The sequence below is a fragment of the Eumetopias jubatus genome, unplaced genomic scaffold, assembly GCF_037043125.1.
Source record: "Eumetopias jubatus isolate StellerSeaLion01/CBP00866 unplaced genomic scaffold, mEumJub1_p1.0 scaffold_6, whole genome shotgun sequence".
Lineage (NCBI taxonomy): Eukaryota > Metazoa > Chordata > Mammalia > Carnivora > Otariidae > Eumetopias > Eumetopias jubatus.
In genome coordinates this window covers 36,868,558-36,887,163 of record NW_028274812.1, presented here as the reverse complement: position 1 = coordinate 36,887,163, position 18,606 = coordinate 36,868,558, and positions in this window count along the sequence as shown.

The following is an 18,606-nucleotide window of genomic DNA, read 5'->3' as shown; positions in this document are numbered from 1 at the left end:
TTGTGGTTACATTATAAGAAATAATGTGCAATGTTTTGATTTCTTTGTACCCACAGTCTAAGACATTCAAAAACAACAAAATTCCACAAAGGAGGAATAATAAATAAATAAATCTTAGAGAATTTTGGAAAGAATAGTATCAACTTTTTATAGCAATCATAAGAAAATCATCTACATTCATATCAAATATCAGGTTTCCAGCACAGGAAAAGAAAACTGCAGTACCTGCCATTTTAAATTACTCCTTGTCATGTTTTTATTCCTCCTCCTCCCCTGGGATGTTAACGTCTTGAAGAAATATGTGTGCATTCTGAAAATATTTCCTGAAGTCAGTGGATTCCATATGTTCCTAAGGAAACAAATTATTCACTCCGTGGGTCATTCCTGGTGACATTTAGATCTTCTAATCAGTACATTTAGGCCCCATGTACTTTTTATTTTCAGAGCTCTCTTACGTAAAACTACATAGAACTCAAGAAATATTTTCATTGACTCAAACCCTCCCTTAATCTAAAAGAACACATATGAACACACACATACACTCTCTTTCATACACATTTACATACACAAATACATACACAAAGACACACAATTATATGTACTTTATAGTTTAATTATATTGGACATTGATTTAAGAAAAGTAAGACCGCTATTTCAAACTAAGTAAGTGATACAGTCCTAAATGCAAAGGAAGCATTAGAAATGCACACAAAAATATACTCAATAGCCTTAGTTCACAGAGTTGATCGGAAGAAGGGAGGTCAAATAACAAATTCTAAGAGATTGTTTCCATTTGTTTTGTGTGTTACTTTGTTTGCTTGTTTTACAGAAATAAAGATCAAGAGTTGGAGTGTGACTTTTGCTTTCCTTTGGACCAAAAAAGAAAAATAAAAGTGTAGTTCTTGAAATACTTTCCTCATTTGGTTTCAGGGTACTGCCTTTTTCCTGTTTTCTGAAATGTTCTTTAATGATTCTTTTCTTTACTGACTCTGATGTTGGAGCTTCCCCAAACAATTTCATTTGTCCTCTTCTTTGTTAGTCTTAGAAATTTCAATATTATCACAGGCTTCAATGGCCCTCAATGTATTATAAACTCCTGAAACATATATTTTATTCATTTATTATACATATATTTGTTGATTATTTATATGTCCAGAAATATTGTGACAAAATAATCATGGTCATCACCATCTTACAACTTAAAGTCATTTAATGGAGCCATATATTTTATATATATATATATATAAAAGAAAAAATATATATATAAAAGAAAAAATAATAATATAATCAAATAACAATAGTGCTGGCAAGGAAAAAAAAAAGGACACAAGTAAGAGAATAAAGTAGGAGGAAGGGAAATGACATTTAAGTTGAGATCTAAAAATTAAGATCCAGTCTAACAAACATCAAGGATAATCCATTTGAATAATCTGTAATATCTTTGATTTTAAGATGTATATAACTGAACTCTAATTTCCATACAAATCCAATCACGCTGCTTTTTCTCCCAGCTATTTCTGTCTTTGTTAATAGCACCACCATTCACCCAAGCTGACCACCTCAGAAGTCGCTCAAGAATCTTCCTTGTCCCTCACACTTTACATAATCGCTTACCAAATCATATGAATTCCACTCCACATAGGTGTTTAAGAAGTGTTTTTTTATTAATGAATAGTGACTCAATCAATAAACCACCTGCTGATGAAAAATTTCTAAATGCCACCATAAATCTATCTTAATAACAATAGAATGTGTTTCTTCTTCATTTAGAATGTATACTCTCCCTTTCAAAGGAACATAAACTACTTTTGTTGAACACATCACAAGAGAGAAATCAGTTCCTATCTTGCCACTCAATCTTAATCTAAAATAGTTTATTGATAAAGGGAAGACCACATTTTTATTTTAGGAAGTATTACTCCTAGGGAAGAGCATCAAAAAGGAGAAAATAATGCTCATCTTTTACTCTCTCTATATAGAATGCTCACAGATTTATATTCCCACCCATATCTCTTCCCTGTACTACTTGTCTATAGGCTTATATATCCAACTGCCTACTCAGAATTTTCACTTTAACTTCTTAAACATATATATCTAAAATGAACTTCTGATATTCTCTCCCAAACCCTCCTCCTCCAACAGTCTTTATTATCTGTGTAAATAACAATTCCATCCTTCCAGTTGCTCAAGACAAAAACTTTGGAGTCATTCTTAACTCCTGTATTTTCCTTATATCCCACATTCAATTTTATAGAAAATCTTGTTGGCTCTACCATCTAAGTAGATCCAGAATCTGACCAGTTATCACCACCCCCACCCCAAACACCTTGTCTTAAATCAATATTGCCTCTCTCTCAGATTATTGCAAAACCTTCCATAAGGTTTCTGCTTCCATACTTGCTCCCTACAATCTTTTCTTAAAAGAGCAGTCAGAGAAATACTTTTTGCTCAAAACTCTTCAATGACTATCTTACCTGGGGTAAAATCCCCAATACATACAGACGCCTAATGTAACCTAGTTGCTGCTCTTCCCTGAGATGCACTCCTCTTTGAGTACTCCCCCTTCACTCCCTTTCTTCTTACCACACAATCTTTTTGTTATTTCCTGAGTAGTCTAGGTAAGTCTAGGTAAGCATTCCTCTCAGTGCTTTTATAATTACTCTGTTGCCAGATCCTGGAAAATGATCCTAGATCCTCCCTCTTCCACCCCACCTCATGACTAATGCTTTATCTTCTTCTTAATTAGTCCTGTGCTGGCTACCCTACTTAAAAGTACAAACCCCTCCCTGTCTCACACTTCCTCTTCCCCCTGCCATGCTTTATCTCCATAGCACTTTCAAAGTCTAAGATTCTATATAATTATTTTTTCTTTGTTGACTGTTTCTACTAACTGAAACGTCAATTCTTCGAAGGCAATATATTTTGTCTTCTTCATTGCTATTTCACCAGTGACACACAGTAATGTAAAAAAATATATATAAATGAACAACGAAAAGGATAAATGAATAAATGAAAAAGGAGTATTTATATGTTAGGAATTAGCCTGGAATGAAGATGGGAGATTTGGTCAATACTTGTAAATTAAAAAAAAAAAAAACCCATCCTCTTTTATGAGTACCCAGAGAAGAGATTTTCTACTCTAAATAGAATTCAGCCAAATTTAAATTGTGGGTGTGGTAGAAAGAGAGAAGTGGGAGGCAAATTAAGGATGGGTTTGCTATGGAGGGGTAGATAAAGGGAGAAGTATGCATTGTGACTAATCTGGATATCTGGTTTTTGGAAATAGAGGAGTTTGCACTCAACTATTTCCAAATCCCTGTCCAACTATTAGGTTCTATGATTCTACAAAGAAGATAGATGCCACCAAGCATCAAGATAAGATGCTTATTAAAAATCTGGCTAACATTATCTCTAAATTCCCTGGAAGCTAAGACAAAAAGCAAAACACATTGAGTTTAATGTGCATTTGTTTATGTGTTTGTTTTGTCAAGGAAAGCATGCAACTCACTCCACAAAGACAAATTTATCTTGCAATTGAACAGTTAAAAATTGACTTAGTTTCTCTAACAAGGGCCTATGGATAAGAGAGTGAACAACATCTTAAAACATAATTTAATGAAATATATATATATATATACACACATTCATACACACACATAAATATGTATATATATAAAATCTATGATTTTTTATGGGCTCACTCTAAATGCAAAAGACATAACATTAAATGAATATATGGTGAGCCTCACAGGATACATAGTAATGTACCTTGCATGTTTACTTTAATACTAATCCAATTTTCAGCATTTTGCTCCCTACATCCCTACCTTAGCAACATACTTATGACTTATCTTTACCATCTTAAACAATTACATAGCACACAAGGTTACAAATAAAAGGAGTGCAGGTGGAGGTGCCACAAATTGGTTGCTACTTTTGGAGGAAAAGTTGTTGAGGTTCTATCATGCCTTTTAAAATATTTTTAGAAAATTAAAATCAAATGTCCAGAAATGATTTTAGAAGTCATATTTCTAAAGTGATCATTTTCTTTGCCTCCCTCAACCAGAAGTGATTACCTTGTGTTATTTTGTTCAGATCACTGATAACTGCTACATGTACTTTTAATTTTTTTTCTTCCTTTATTGAGGAATAATTGGCAAATAGAATTGTATATATTTAAAATACAACCTGATAATTTGATATACATATACACTGTGAAATGATTTCCAAGTTGAAAATAATTAACACATGCATCATCTCATATAGTTAACTCTGTGTGTGTGAGAAATGAGAATACTTAAGATCTACTTTCAACAAATTTCAAGTATATTGTATTATTAACTATAGTCACCATGCTATATATAAATAAGATCTCAGAACTCATTCATCTTATAACTGAAATTTTGTACCTTTCAATTTACATCGCCCTAATTTTCCCCTCTTCCCAGCCCCTTGCAACCATCATTCTACAATTTCCTTCTATGAGATCAGTTTTTTTAAATCCCACATTTAATGATATCCCTTAGTAGTATTCATTCTTCTCTGTCTGGCTTATTTCACTCAGCATAATGCCCTCCAGTTTTATTCATGTTGTCACAAACAGCAGGATTTCCTTGTTTCTTATAGTTGAATGATAATTCTATTGTACATATTCACACAACATGTTCTTTATTCATTCATTCACTGAAGGACACTTAAGTTGTTTCTGTATCTTGGCTATTGTGAATAATGTTACAAAAAGCATGGGAGTACAGGTATTTCTTTGAGATAATTGATTTCATTTCCTTAAGATATATACCTAGGAGTGGAATTGCTGGGTCATATGGTAGTTCTATTTTTAATTTTTTGAGGATCTCCTTACTGTTTTCCATAGTGGCTATACCAGTAAACATTCCCACTTTAGTGGGAATGTTTTCCCCACATCCTTGTCAATATTTGTTATCTTTTGCCCTTTATGATAACAGCCATCTTCATAGGTATGAGGTGATAATCTCATAGTGGTTTTGATTTGCATTTCCCTAATGAGTGGTGATATTAAGCACCTTTTCATATACTTATCGGCCATTTGTATGGCCTATATTCAGGCCCTTTGCTCATTTTTAATCAGATTATTTGGTTCTTGGCAATTCAGCTGTATGAGTTCCGCATATATTTTGGATATTAACCCCTTATCAGATATATGGTTTGCAAATACTTTCTCCCATTCTATAGGTTTTCTTTTTGTCTTATGGATTGTTTCCTTTGTTGTGCAGAAGTTTTTAGTTTGATGTCCCATTTGTGTATTTTAGCTTTTGTTGCCTGTGCCTTCAGCATCATATCCAAAAAATCATTGCCAAGACCAATGGCAATGAGCTTTTTTCTATGTTTTCCTCTAGGTTTATCGTTTCAGGTCTTATACTCAAGTCTTTAATCCATTTTCAGTTAATTTTTGTGAGTGGTGTAAGACAGGTATCCAGTTTCATTTTTATGCATGTGGATAGCCAGTTTTCCCAACACCATTCATTGAAGAGACTAGCTTTTCTCCATTGTTTGTTCTTGACACCCTTGTCAAAGACTGGTTGACTGTATATTCATCGATTTACTTTTAGGCTCTCTATTCTGTTCCATTGGTGTACGTGTATATTGTTATGCTAGTGACACACTGTTTTGGTTACTATAACTTTGTAATATAATTTGAAATCAGGAAGAGATGCCTCCAGCTTTGTTGTTCTTTTTCAAGATTGCTTTGGCTATCTGGAATCTTTGTGATCCCATATGAATTTTAGAATAGTTTTTTCTACTTCTATGAAAAATGCCATTAGAATTTTGATAAGGATTGTATTGAATCTATAGATTGATTTGGGTAATATAAGACTTTTAATCTTCTAATACAGTCCAAAATCATTATTCACAGATTCTGTATTTGCAAATTTGCCTACTCACTAAAATTTATTTATATCCCCCAATCAATATCTGCACTGCTTTCCCTGTCATTCATAGACATGTACAGACAATGAAGAATTTTTGTATTTACTGTAAATTTTTTATTGTTATGCTAATCACCATACATTACATCATTAGTTTTTGATGTAGTGTTCCATGATTCATTGTTTGTGCATAACACCCAGTGCTCCATGCAGAATGTGCCCTCTTTAATACCCATCACCAGGTTAATCCATCCCCCCACCCCCCTCCCCTCTAGAACCCTCAGTTTGTTTTTCAGAGTCCATCATCTCTCATGGTTCGCCTCCCCCTCCTATTTCCCCCCCTTCATTCTTCCCCTCCTGCTATCTTCTTCTTTTTTTTTCTTAACATATATTGCATTATTTGTTTCAGAGGTACAGATCTGTGATTCAAGAGTCTTGCACAATTCACAGCGCTCACCATAGCACATACCCTCCCCAATGTCTATCACCCAGCCACCCTGTCCCGCCCACCACCCCACCACTCCAGCAAGCCTCAGTTTGTTTCCTGAGATTAAGAATTCCTCATATCAGTGAGGTCATATGATACATGTCTTTCTCTGATTGACTTATTTCACTCAGCATAACACCCTCCAGTTCCATCCACGTCGTTGCGAATGGCAAGATCTCATTTCTTTTGATGGCTGTATAATATTCCATTGTGTAAATATACCACATCTTCTTTATCCATTCATCTGTCGATGGACATCTTGGCTCTTTCCACAGTTTGGCTATTGTGGACATTGCTGCTATAAACACTGGGGTGCACGTACCCCTTCGGATCCCTACATTTGTATCTTTGTGGTAAATACCCAGTAGTGCAATTGCTGGATCATATGGTAGCTCTATTTTCAACTTTTTGAGGAACCTCCATACTGTTTTCCAGAGTGGCTGCACCAGCTTGCATTCCCACCAACAGTGTAGGAGGGTTCCCGTTTCTCCGCATCCCCGCCAGCATCTGTGGTTTCCTGACTTGTTAGTTTTAGCCATTTTGACTGGTGTGAGATGGTATCTCACTGAGGTTTTGATTTGGATTTCCCTGATGCCGAGCAATGTTGAGCACTTTTTCATGTGTCTGTTGGCCATTGGATGTCTTCTTTGGAAAAATCAGACAATGAAGAATTTGAGTCTCTAGCTGGCACATCTCCCAGCTGAGGTTAAACAAGGAGATGCCTTGTCTTCTTATTTTAGCTCTCACATTGTAAGCAAGTACTTTTTCACAGTCTATTTAATACCTTTTTAATTTTTGTGCATTTGGTTGGTGATTTTGCCATTTTATTTTATTTTACTTAAGTTTTTACTTAAATTCCACTTAGTTAACATACAGTGTAATATGAGTTTCAGGTATACAATTTAGCAATTCAGTACTTCCATACAACATCCCGTGCTCACCACAAGTGCCTCCTTAATCCCCATCATCCATCTAACCCATCCTCCTACCCATCTCCCCCTCTGGCAACCACCAAACTAAATTCAAAATGAATTAAAGACCTAATTATGAGAGAGGATTTTGCCATTTCAAATAATCACCAAGTGCAGTACTGATGTGCTGTTTGGTCTTCCTTAGTGCAAGAGACTGTGATGTACATTAATAGAGAAAAGTGTGCACTGATTAAACTTTGTTCAGGCATGAGTTATCATGAGAGTGCTGTTGACCATGAGTTCAATGTTAATAACCAAGAATATATATTAATTAGGATGTCTTTAAGCAAAATGAATAAAACAAGGTTATATATTGATCAGTTGTCAAAACTATTATGACCAGAGGAACCTAACACTGTGTTTCCCTTAGGAGCAATGTTCAGTATTTGCTAATTCAGTGTTTGCCATGACTTTATAGAACATAACTACCCTGAATAATGAGAATAAATGTATATAGTCAAAGTATGAAATACAAGCTTTGGAAAAGACTTTTGAATGTAAAGCTTATACAATGTCACTACCTTGGCTACCTTGCTAGATACAGCCTAGTTAAAAGATTTCATAAAATAGCTGCATGTCTCCATGCTGTTAATCATTGATGTTTCTAAAGAATCAAAAAGAATACATATGAAACTACTCCCTTGATCTTGGCACTCCCTTCTATTGGACAGCATGACAGAGGGGTATCTTTCTAAGCAAAATTTGCAAACTTCTTTGGCAATTTTATCTTTGAGAGTAACAATACTAAGCCACCAGTAAAAATACATTACACGTAGTTCTGTAGGCATTAGATCTGCTAGTATAACTGGAAACTTGAAGGATTTTTCTTTCTTTATTTTTATTTTCAGCGATTTTGGAAAGGTAAGAGGACTTGAACTCAGAAGACTTATGTTTGGAATCTTTCCTCCACCACTTTCTAGCTATAGTTACTCTATTAATCTGAGTCTCTTTATGCAAGATAGAGAAATATCTTTTTCACAAGTCTATAGTCAACAAACATAAGAGGACATTATATAGAGAGGACTCTGAGAACTATAAGGGTTATACAATCATGCCATATCCGATCTAATCTACTGGAATACATATGTCTTAGTCATATTAAAAGGTCTAGCCTTCATCTTCATGATTCTCGATTGGACTAAAACATTTTACTCTACTGATTAACTTCTTCCTGAAACAATCTCCCTTGTTTTTTAAGAGACTGCATCATCTCATTTCTATTCCACCCTCTTATCATTGTACTTTCTTGGCCTGTTCTGGAAGGATCATGGTTTGAGGAAGGAGAAAGAATAAGGGGAAGAGAGAAAGAAAGAAAAAATTTCTGAGTCAGAAACCCCAAGTTCAAATAAGACTCTTCTGGTATAGAACTTTACACAAGTAACTCCTTGGTTTCTAGCTTTCTTTATGTATAAATTTATACTAAAAAATATGTACCTTGTAAGATTCTTTTGAGTGTTAAATAGGTAACAGAAATGATTATGCTCCCTATGAGATGACTAAGTTGAATCACACCATGCCTTACATTCTGGTTTATTTCAGTCACTACAGGCAGGCCAGCCTCCCTGTGCATCAGATGGATTTCTATTCTAATTTGGATGTGTATATCCCCTAGTCTAATTCAAGCTTCCACATCTTGTCAACACTCAACTCTTGTACTGTGCCCTCTGAAACTCATGGTTTGTCACCATCAATAAACCCAGTATTCTCAACCTCTTCTCTATTAGCTCTCTTCATCATCAGGTCCAGCTTATGTTACATGCCTCTCAATTGATGGCTTTTTCTTCCACTCACAGGGAGGAGTTAGATATTCTCTCTGCCCTTTATTGCTTCTTCCAACCTCCCCAGAATTATAGCTACTTCCAAGTACATGCTATCAGACTCTGATATGTGATAATCCCTCCTTGTTGCAAATGTCTATCATCTTCCAGGTCACTCCCTCTCATTTAGTGAGTACTTTATCATCTTTCTCTTTACCACCAACTCTATATTATGTTAGGTGATTTCAGTGCCTGTTCAACACTTGGGTACTTAGTTCATTGACCTCCCACTCATTCCATGTTATCCCTGTGCCAAAACCTTGAACCAAGCTAAACTATGTAATGTTTCCCAAATATGCTCTATGTCTTTCAGTCTCAGAATATTTGCTTAAGCTCTTTCTTTCTGTTGGTGGAGCGCTGTCCTTTTTCATCTCTATCTCACAAATTTCTACTTATCATTCATTGCTACCCTAAATGTCATTTTCCTCATGCAGTCTTTCTTGAACATTTAATTTGGCTGTGAACTTTCCTTTCTTAAAATCCTGTGTCATTCTTATTAGAGTTAGCCTTCAATTATACTCTTCTGCATTCTTTCCTTATCCTCCTATGTCCTATGCAGATGTTTATTATTATTATGGTATGCTCTTAGCAGCAGGAGCTACTTTTTACCTATAGTGGCTTTCTTTGATAAATCTAATACAGCCATTTTTTAAGTATATGCTCAAAAATCCGTGTTTAAATAAAGAATTATAACTTCACTACTGTTAATAATTAAAGTGTGTTTAATCTCAGGGTGCCTGGATGGCTCAGTCAGTTAAGCATCTGACTTGATTTTGACTTCTGTCATGATCTCAGGGTCTTGAGATAGAGCCCTGTATTGGGGTTCACACTCAGTGGGGAGTCTGCTTGAGATTCTCTCTCTCCCTCTCCCACTGCCCTTACCCCCCATCTCTAATATAAATAAATAAATATTTTTTTAAATGTTTTTACTCTCAATAGACTGGGTTTCCATAAAGACTATGGAGTCAGACAAAAGGCTAGAATAGCATCTTTTTTTGGATTCTGAGTGCCTACAACAGTGTTTTTAATTCAAACAACTTTTGTTAAATGGATAGATTCTGTTCTGTTTTTTTGGTCAGAGTTTCCCATGCTTAGCACATTTGAAGAGAGACATGTCCATGCAAGAGGCAAACAACCTGCAAAAGTCTTGTATGAAAACAATAATCCTGAGCAAAAGTGGTGGCAATTCTCTAAAACTATAATTCAAAACCTTGACTAATTAAAAGAATCATCTGCAGAATATTGTAAAAAATATAAATGCCTAAATGGCATCCCCCACATACTAATTAGAATTTCTGCAAGTGAGACCAACCACGTGATTTATAATCTGGGGATGAGATAATTTTGGAAACATCTCTTAGCGGAGGCATGGCTCAGCACTGGTTCCATTTCTTACCAGTATATATGACCTCTATACTCCATTCAAAGTGATTATGTATATATTTCTTTAAATCTGAGTATGTGTCATCTATGGATTGAATAAGAATCTAGGAAATATAATTGAGGCAGAATAGTTGGACAAATCTACAAGTCAGTGATTATTACAGGTAAGTATTTTAAAGGTGGATAATTTAATGTGGACCTACTTCATTTAAAATATATTTATATAATATTTATAATGCAATTTTGATATATGAAAATGAATTTCCAATTTGGTGTGTTTCTTAAGATTGGCTAAATGCAAAAAAACTAAGAAATGTTAGTTCGTATGTATTTGATACTGTCTGTTCTTGGCTTGTTATGTATAACTGTGTCATATAAATATGTCCAAGCCAAGTAAAGATAGTTTAGCTATGTAAAAGTACCATGACAGCTCAGAAAGATCATTTAAGGTCATATAACATAGCCAATTGGAATTTGTTTGTCAATTGTGGGGTTAATCACAGTGGAATAACACTTTTACTTAGCTAATCCACATTGCCTCCATTTTCAGAGAAAACTGATAAATCACACCTTGTTCTCAGAAAAGATTTAATAACTAAGAACTGGAGTGAGATTGAAAAGCCAAGTTGTATTTTTCATATTAAAATTGAAAGCTTTAGACAAGGGGCAAAAACACTAGGCTTTGTTGAATCAACTGTCTAAATTCTTGTATTAAATCAACCACGGAATTGTTCTAGGGAAAACAAAAGCTGTCTTTTTTAATATGCCTGTTTTGAACACTGACAATATTTTTTTATTTAAATAGTAATTAATAATAATAATTAAAGACAAGGGTGAACCCATGCTTCATATGTGGTAGGCATAGAAAACTCTGACCTACAAAGACAGAGCAGAAATCATTCATTCAACAAAAATAATTTGAGCATCAAAGCACCACAAGAGGCACTCAGAAGAAAAAAAAATAAAAAAATAAAAAGACTCCCCCCCCCCAGCATTTGAGACTCATGGTCTAACAGAAAAGGAAAGAATATTAAGAGATAAAAAATAAATATATTTATAAGCCATCTATGGTATAGTCATCTAACATGAGATGAGTTCTTGGCAGGCTTTTGTAGCCATAAGAAATTTTAAGAAAGAGAGAAAATTTAGTTGGGCTTGAATAATAAATGGAAAGATGATGAGCTGTGGAAAGCATTCTAAGTAGTGTTCTGGAATAATAAACACAATTTTTTTTGAAGTCACAAGACTTTGGGTCAACTGAGATCTTTGAAAGCCAGTTAACCTTTTTGAACCTCAGGTTTCTCATCTGAGAAATGGGAACAATAGTAATACCTACCTATGTCTTATAATTATAGGAAGGATCACATTAAATAATGCTGCAGAAGTGCTCTGGAAACTGCAAAGAGCCATGAATATGCTACAGTCTTGAATACACTTTTAGTTGGGGAAATAATGTAAGTGAAGACTCAGAGGCCCCATGAGCCTGGTGTATGGGAGAAGTGCTGACAGTAAGAAGACTAGCTCCGCTGGAGTGGAAGACTTATTGGAAGTACTGTGAAGTCAAGTTAATAGATATAATTAGGGTCAAATGGTTTTGTTTGCAATCTTAAAAAACTATTTGGCATTATTTCAGTGGGCAATGTAAAAGCACTCTTAAGTTCTTACAGTTGAGGACAGAGGGGGCAAATCAAAGCTGAATTATTTTCTGCCAAAACTATGCAAATGGACCAAATGAGGAAGAACAGATCAAATAGTAAAAAACTACACTATCTTAGAAATGATTTGATAGTAACTTGGGCTAGAATATTGTCTACAATAATGGAAAGGAAGGACTTTGTGATGACAGAATTAACTTGGCTGAGTAGCTGACTTGTTGCTGAAGTGAGATATTCAAAAAAACACCCAAAATCTCATATTGTTGTTGGGCCATGAATAGCAATGGGAAATAGAAAAATAATATTACGTCAAATGTTTAAGGGAGGAAAGGTATTCCATGCTCATGGATTAGAAGAATTAATATTGTTAAAATGTCCATACTACCCAAAGCAATCTATAGATTCATTGCAATTCCTATCAAAATACTAACATCACTTTTCACAGATCTAGAACAAGTAATGCTAAAATTTGTATAGAACTACAAAAGACCTTGAATAGCCAAAGCAATCTTGAGAAAGAAGAACAAACCTGGAGGTATCATAATTCCAGATTTCAAGATATACTACAAAGCTGTAATAATCAAAATAGTAAGGTAATGGCACAAAAATAGACACATAGATCAACAGAACAGACTAGAGAGCCCAGAAATAAACATATGCTTATATGGCCAATTTACCTATGACAAAGGAGGCAAGGATATACAAAGGGGGCTAGACAGTCTCTTCAATAAATGCTGCTGGGAAAACTGGACAGCTATATGCAAAAGAATAAAACTGGACCACTTTCTTATACCATGCACAAAAATAAACTCAACATGGATTAAAGACCTAAATGTAAGACCTAAAAGCATAGAACTCTTAGATGAGAACATAGACAGTAATTTCTTTGAATAAAATCAAAATTACAATGAGATATCTCCTTACACCTGTCAGAATGGCTAGAATCAAAAAGACAAGAAACAACCAGTGTTGGAGAGAACATGGAGAAAAAGGAATCCTCATGCACTCTTGGTGGGAATGTGAATTGGTGCAGCCACTGTGGAAAACAGTAGGGAGACTCCTCGAAAAGTTAAAAATAGAATTACCATATGATCCAATAATTCCACTATTGAATATTCACCCAAAGAAAACAAAAACACTAACTTGAAAAGATATATGAACCCCTATGTTTATGGCAGCATTATTTACAATAACCAAAATATGGAAGCAGCCTAAGTGTCCATTCATAGATGAATAAAGAAAATGTGATATATATACAGTGGAATATTACTCAGACATAAAAAAGGATGAGATTTTGCCATTTGTAACAACATGTACGGACCTGGAGGGTATCATACTAAGTGAAAGAAGTCAGAGAAAGACAAATATCATATGATTTCACTTATATGTGATATCTAAAAAACAAAACAAATGAATAAACAAACAAAAAGCAGAATCAGACCTATTAATACAGAGAACAAATTGAAGGATGCCAGGGGTGGGAGGCATTGGGCAAAATGGGTGAAGAGAAGTAGAAGATACAGGTTTCCAGTTGTGGAATGAATAAGTCACAGGATGAAAGGTGAAAGGTGTTGTGTGTTATGTGCTGACAGATGGTAGCTACCATAACATATAAACTGGTTGAATCACTATGTTGTACACCTGAAATTAATGCAATATTGTATGTCAGTGATACTCAAAAATAAATAAGTTAGTTAATTAATTAATTAATTAAAGGGAGTAGAGAGCCAAAGAGGCAGGGAACAAGGAGAACCGGCAAAATAATAGTTTGCTTTAATAACAATGAGATACTTGGAAAAATGAATGTAAAGTTCGAGTAAAATAAAAATATTGAAGTCATAAGTATGGAGTTGATAAAGGAAATGCTGAGAAACTTGGATTTATTTGTATGAGAGATAAAGGGCATAAAATATGCCTATACATAGGGGAGTTGGTAAGAATAAGAATGTTCACTGTTGGCAAGGATATGGAGAAAGGGGAACCCTCCTACATTGTTGGTGGGAATGCAAGCTGGTGCAGCCACTATGGAAAACAGTATGGAGGTTCCTCAAAAGGTTGAAAATAGAGCTACCCTATGACCCAGCAAGTTCACTACTGGGTATTTACCCCAAAGATAGAAATGGAGTGATCCGAAGGGACACGTCCACCCCAATGTTCATAGCAGCAATGTCCACAATAGCCAAACTACGGAAAGAGCTTAGATGTCCATCAACAGATGAATGGATAAAGAAGATGTGGTATATATATATATACACAATAGAATATTATGCAGCCATCAAAAAAATGCAATCTCGCCATTTGCAACAACGTGGATGGAACTAGAGGGTATTATGCTAAGTGAAATAAGTCAGTCAGAGAAAGGCAAGTACCATATGATCTCACTGATATGAGGAATTTGAGAAACAAGACAGAGGATCACAGCGGAAGGGAGCAAAAATGAAACAAGACAAAACCGGAGAGGGAGACAAACCATAAGAGACTCTTAATCTCAGAAAAAAAACTGAGGGTTGCTGGAGGGGAGGGGTGTGGGAAGGATGGGGTGGCTGGGTGATGGACACTGGGGAGAGTATGTACTATGCTGAGTGCTGTGAATTGTGTAAGACTGATGAATCACAGACCTGTACCCCCAAAACAAATAATACACTATATGTTAATAAAAAAACTTTTTTAAAAAGAATAAGAATGCTTACAAAATAAATAAAGGATGAAAAACAAGAAACAATAAGTAAAGATTACTACTATTTCAGTTATTTTAGTATGTAAAAAATTTTTATAATACTGAAATTATTTAAATGTTCATAATTAATTAAAAAGAAGCCCTTGAGTGAATCTTTAAAAGCACTGGGATAACAAGTTGCAGTGTTATTCAGTGTGTTTGTAGACAAAGATAAGGAATTAGGGAAAACAGGAAATTAAAGAAAGAAGTTCCCAAGAGGGACCAAAAGATAAGATCAATTATTTTGTTTTTTGTTTTGTTTTGTTTGAATATAAAAGTTCCCTATTCCTCTCTCTCTCCTACTAAATAGTGCCCTTTTTTTCACAGTGCCACCTCAAGGTGGGGAGGGGCATTTGAAGAAGAAACGAAGAAGGCATTGCAAACCTCTTTAGCAGGGTGGGACAAATCTACAATGGGCTCAGGGAGCATTGCTAATTGTGGAGGTCAGAGGACGGGGGAGCTTGGTGAGGTGGAACATGGGACTCTTTCACAAAGAATCAGGTATTTAAGTGGGAGGAGAACTAATTTTTACAGAATGCTAGTTAGACACTCAACATCATTCTAGCTGCTTTATATATATATATATATATATATATATATATATATATATATATATATATCTTAGTGAGGTAGAGAGTACTATCCTCATTCTTTGAAGAGCCTTACAGAAGTTAAATAATTTGCCAAAAGTCAAATAAATACCTAGTATGTAGCAAATATAAAGATTTAAATGTGTATATGCCAGACACTAAAGTCTTGATCTTTTTTCCACTCTTTCCTTATCTGTAAAATAAAATTATGGAACTAGATATTCTCTAAAACCCCTTCCAACTTTAGCATTTTCTGTATCTCCATTATATAAGTACATCATTGGACAGCTCATCTCATTCATTCATTGCTGGTGAAGCAGGGTTTTTAAACGGGCCCTTTGGGGGTGCCTGGATGGCACAGTCGGTTAAGCATCTAACTCTTGGTTTCGGCTCAAGTGGGGATCTCAAGGTCATGGGATCGAGCTCCACATAAGGCTCTGCGCTCAACGCAGGAGTCTGCTTAACATTCTCTCTCCCTTTCCCACTGCCCCTCCCTCCCACACTCTTACTCTCTCTCTCAAATAAGTAAATAAATATTTTTAAAAATAAAAATAAAAAAATTAAATGGGCCCTTTGGTACTCCCGGTGCCTGATCTTCCTACTTCCTTTACTTCCTCTGGAACACCTCATTTTCACACTCCTTTCATTTAAAAATGCATCCTTATGTGCTATGGTGAGTGCTGTGAATTGTGTAAGATTGTTGAATCACAGACTTGTATTTTTGAAACAAATAATACATTATATGTTAAAAAAAAAGAAGAAGAAGATAGCAGGAAGGGAAAAATGAAGGGGGGTAAATCGGAGGGGGAGATGAACCATGAGAGACTATGGACTCTGAAAAACAAACTGAGGGTTCTAGAGGGGAGGGGGTGGGGGATGGGTTAGCCTGGTGATGGGTATTAAAGAGGGCACGTACTGAATGGAGCACTGGGTGTTATAAGCAAACAATGAATCATGGAACACTACATCAAAAACTAATGATGTAATGTATGGTGATTAACATAACATAATAAATAAATAAATAAAAATAAAAAGAAAGGAAAAAATGCATCCTTAATTCAGTAAATACATCATATTTAATTAAAAAAAAAAGTTCCTTGTCTGAACCTTTGCCTATTCTGTGAAAAGGACTTAGCAGTGTCAGACATTAAATGAGAAATGATTCAAACGGTAATAAACGTATGTTGGGAAATTCAGGTGACATTATTATTATTTTTTTTTTTTACTCCAGGGGTATAAAATACCCAAAGTGTGCTTTAGGAATTTGTATTCTGCAAAAAATTTTCAGAATAAATCATACCTACAAAATTATGGAGTTAGAAGAAATTTCATGAGACTCTACCCAAATCCTTGCATTTTACAGAGGAAATAACCAAGCTACAGAAACATGAAGGCAATAGGTATTTGTAAACACATGGGCTTTGGAATGAGACTGTCAGGACTAAATTTGGCTTTTAATAGCAATGGCTTCTGTGTGATTCTCTGATTCTCAGTCAACTCATCTGGAACATGGGGATAATTATAGTACCTACCTGAGATGATTAAATAATTTAATGTATACACAGCACTTACCATAGTACCTGACCTAGATTAATTGCTCAATAAAAGTTATTATTATTACTACTATCAGCAGCAGCCATAGCAGCCTTGTTATTCAGGCTGAGTCAGTGGCAAAACTCAAACCAAGGTCTCATGAGTCCTATTTCAGTATTCTTTCACTTTAATTTCAAGGTACTGCACAGAATTTTAAGTTAATGATACTGCACATAAGTAGGGCTTGAAGAATGCCTTCTTCTGGGTACCTCTCTCAACACTGGAAAGTCTGTTTTGATAAACATCACCATATATGTACTTCCTGCAACCCTGCTCTTCCCACAGTCAATTAGGATGAATGTCCTGATGAAAAGGCAACAGTAATTCTTTGTCACAAGTGCAAATAGCACTATTACAGAGCTGATATGATTAAACACACAATCATTTGAAAACAAACTGAAGTTGACATTCTTCATTAGTCTGGCTGTCTGTGGCACAACAGTTCTCTAATCCACCCACAGCCTTCACATGGTAATAATGATAACTCTCATTGGCACAGGGCTATACAGTTTTTAGAAAATCCTTCACTCACATCTTCCCATGTGATTCTCACACATTGCTATGCAGTAGAAAGACAAGGTATTATTACCTCATTTTGCAGATGAGAAGAGTAAAGCTAAGGAGTGACTAACTTGGGGTGACCCAGTTGGTAAGCAGCTGAGCCTGTCAACTCAAACCCAGAAATTCTGTCTTCAAGTGCCTATGTGGTTTTCCTGCTATAGAAAGCACACGGCCCTCAGCTTGATTACTTACAAGATAAAGTGATTTTTATTTTCAGATCAGGTTCAAATACAAAAGAATCCTCAGAGTAACTGAAATGTACTAGCATCCTGTGAAATAAGTTAGTACACCTACAGAAATATCAGTCTGGTGTTCTGGAGGGTCAATAGTTGCTCTGCTACCAGAGAGAATTAGGTACTTATGAAGATAGAGCTGAGAATCTTTCTTTGTGCTTAGAAGCATACACAGTAAACTTTCCAGTGAAAAAAAGAAACCTGACAGAGCAAGCAAGCAATGGTCATCTTTCTAAGTTATCAAGACTTCTGTGCAACATCTGATTCTGCAATCTGTCATTGCTCAAAGCCAAGAAATGAAGAGACAATGGGAGTCCAGTTCTTTGTAGAAAGCAGTGCAGTTGTTGGGGGCTTTGTTCCCTTCCTTCTGCCAAATGGGATGGGACTCTGGCAAATCCTAAAAACAGTTCTAAGGGCCAAGAAATTACTTCATAAGGGAGAGGGAGGGAGAAAGAGAAGGAGGAGCTGGATCCCTGGAGCAATCAGTTTACGTGCTGTGATATGAGATTTGATTATCTTTATCTGATTTTTATAACTTCAAATGCTATTGGTCTCAAAATACCCAGCATTTTAAAGATCTCTGATTCACTTTTGAATCTGGTGACCTGTCTCTACATATTGGTTATAAGTTCAATTTCCCCCAAGTAATTCAGTATGCATTAGCTCCACATTCCCTAAGAGCATTATCTTGTCT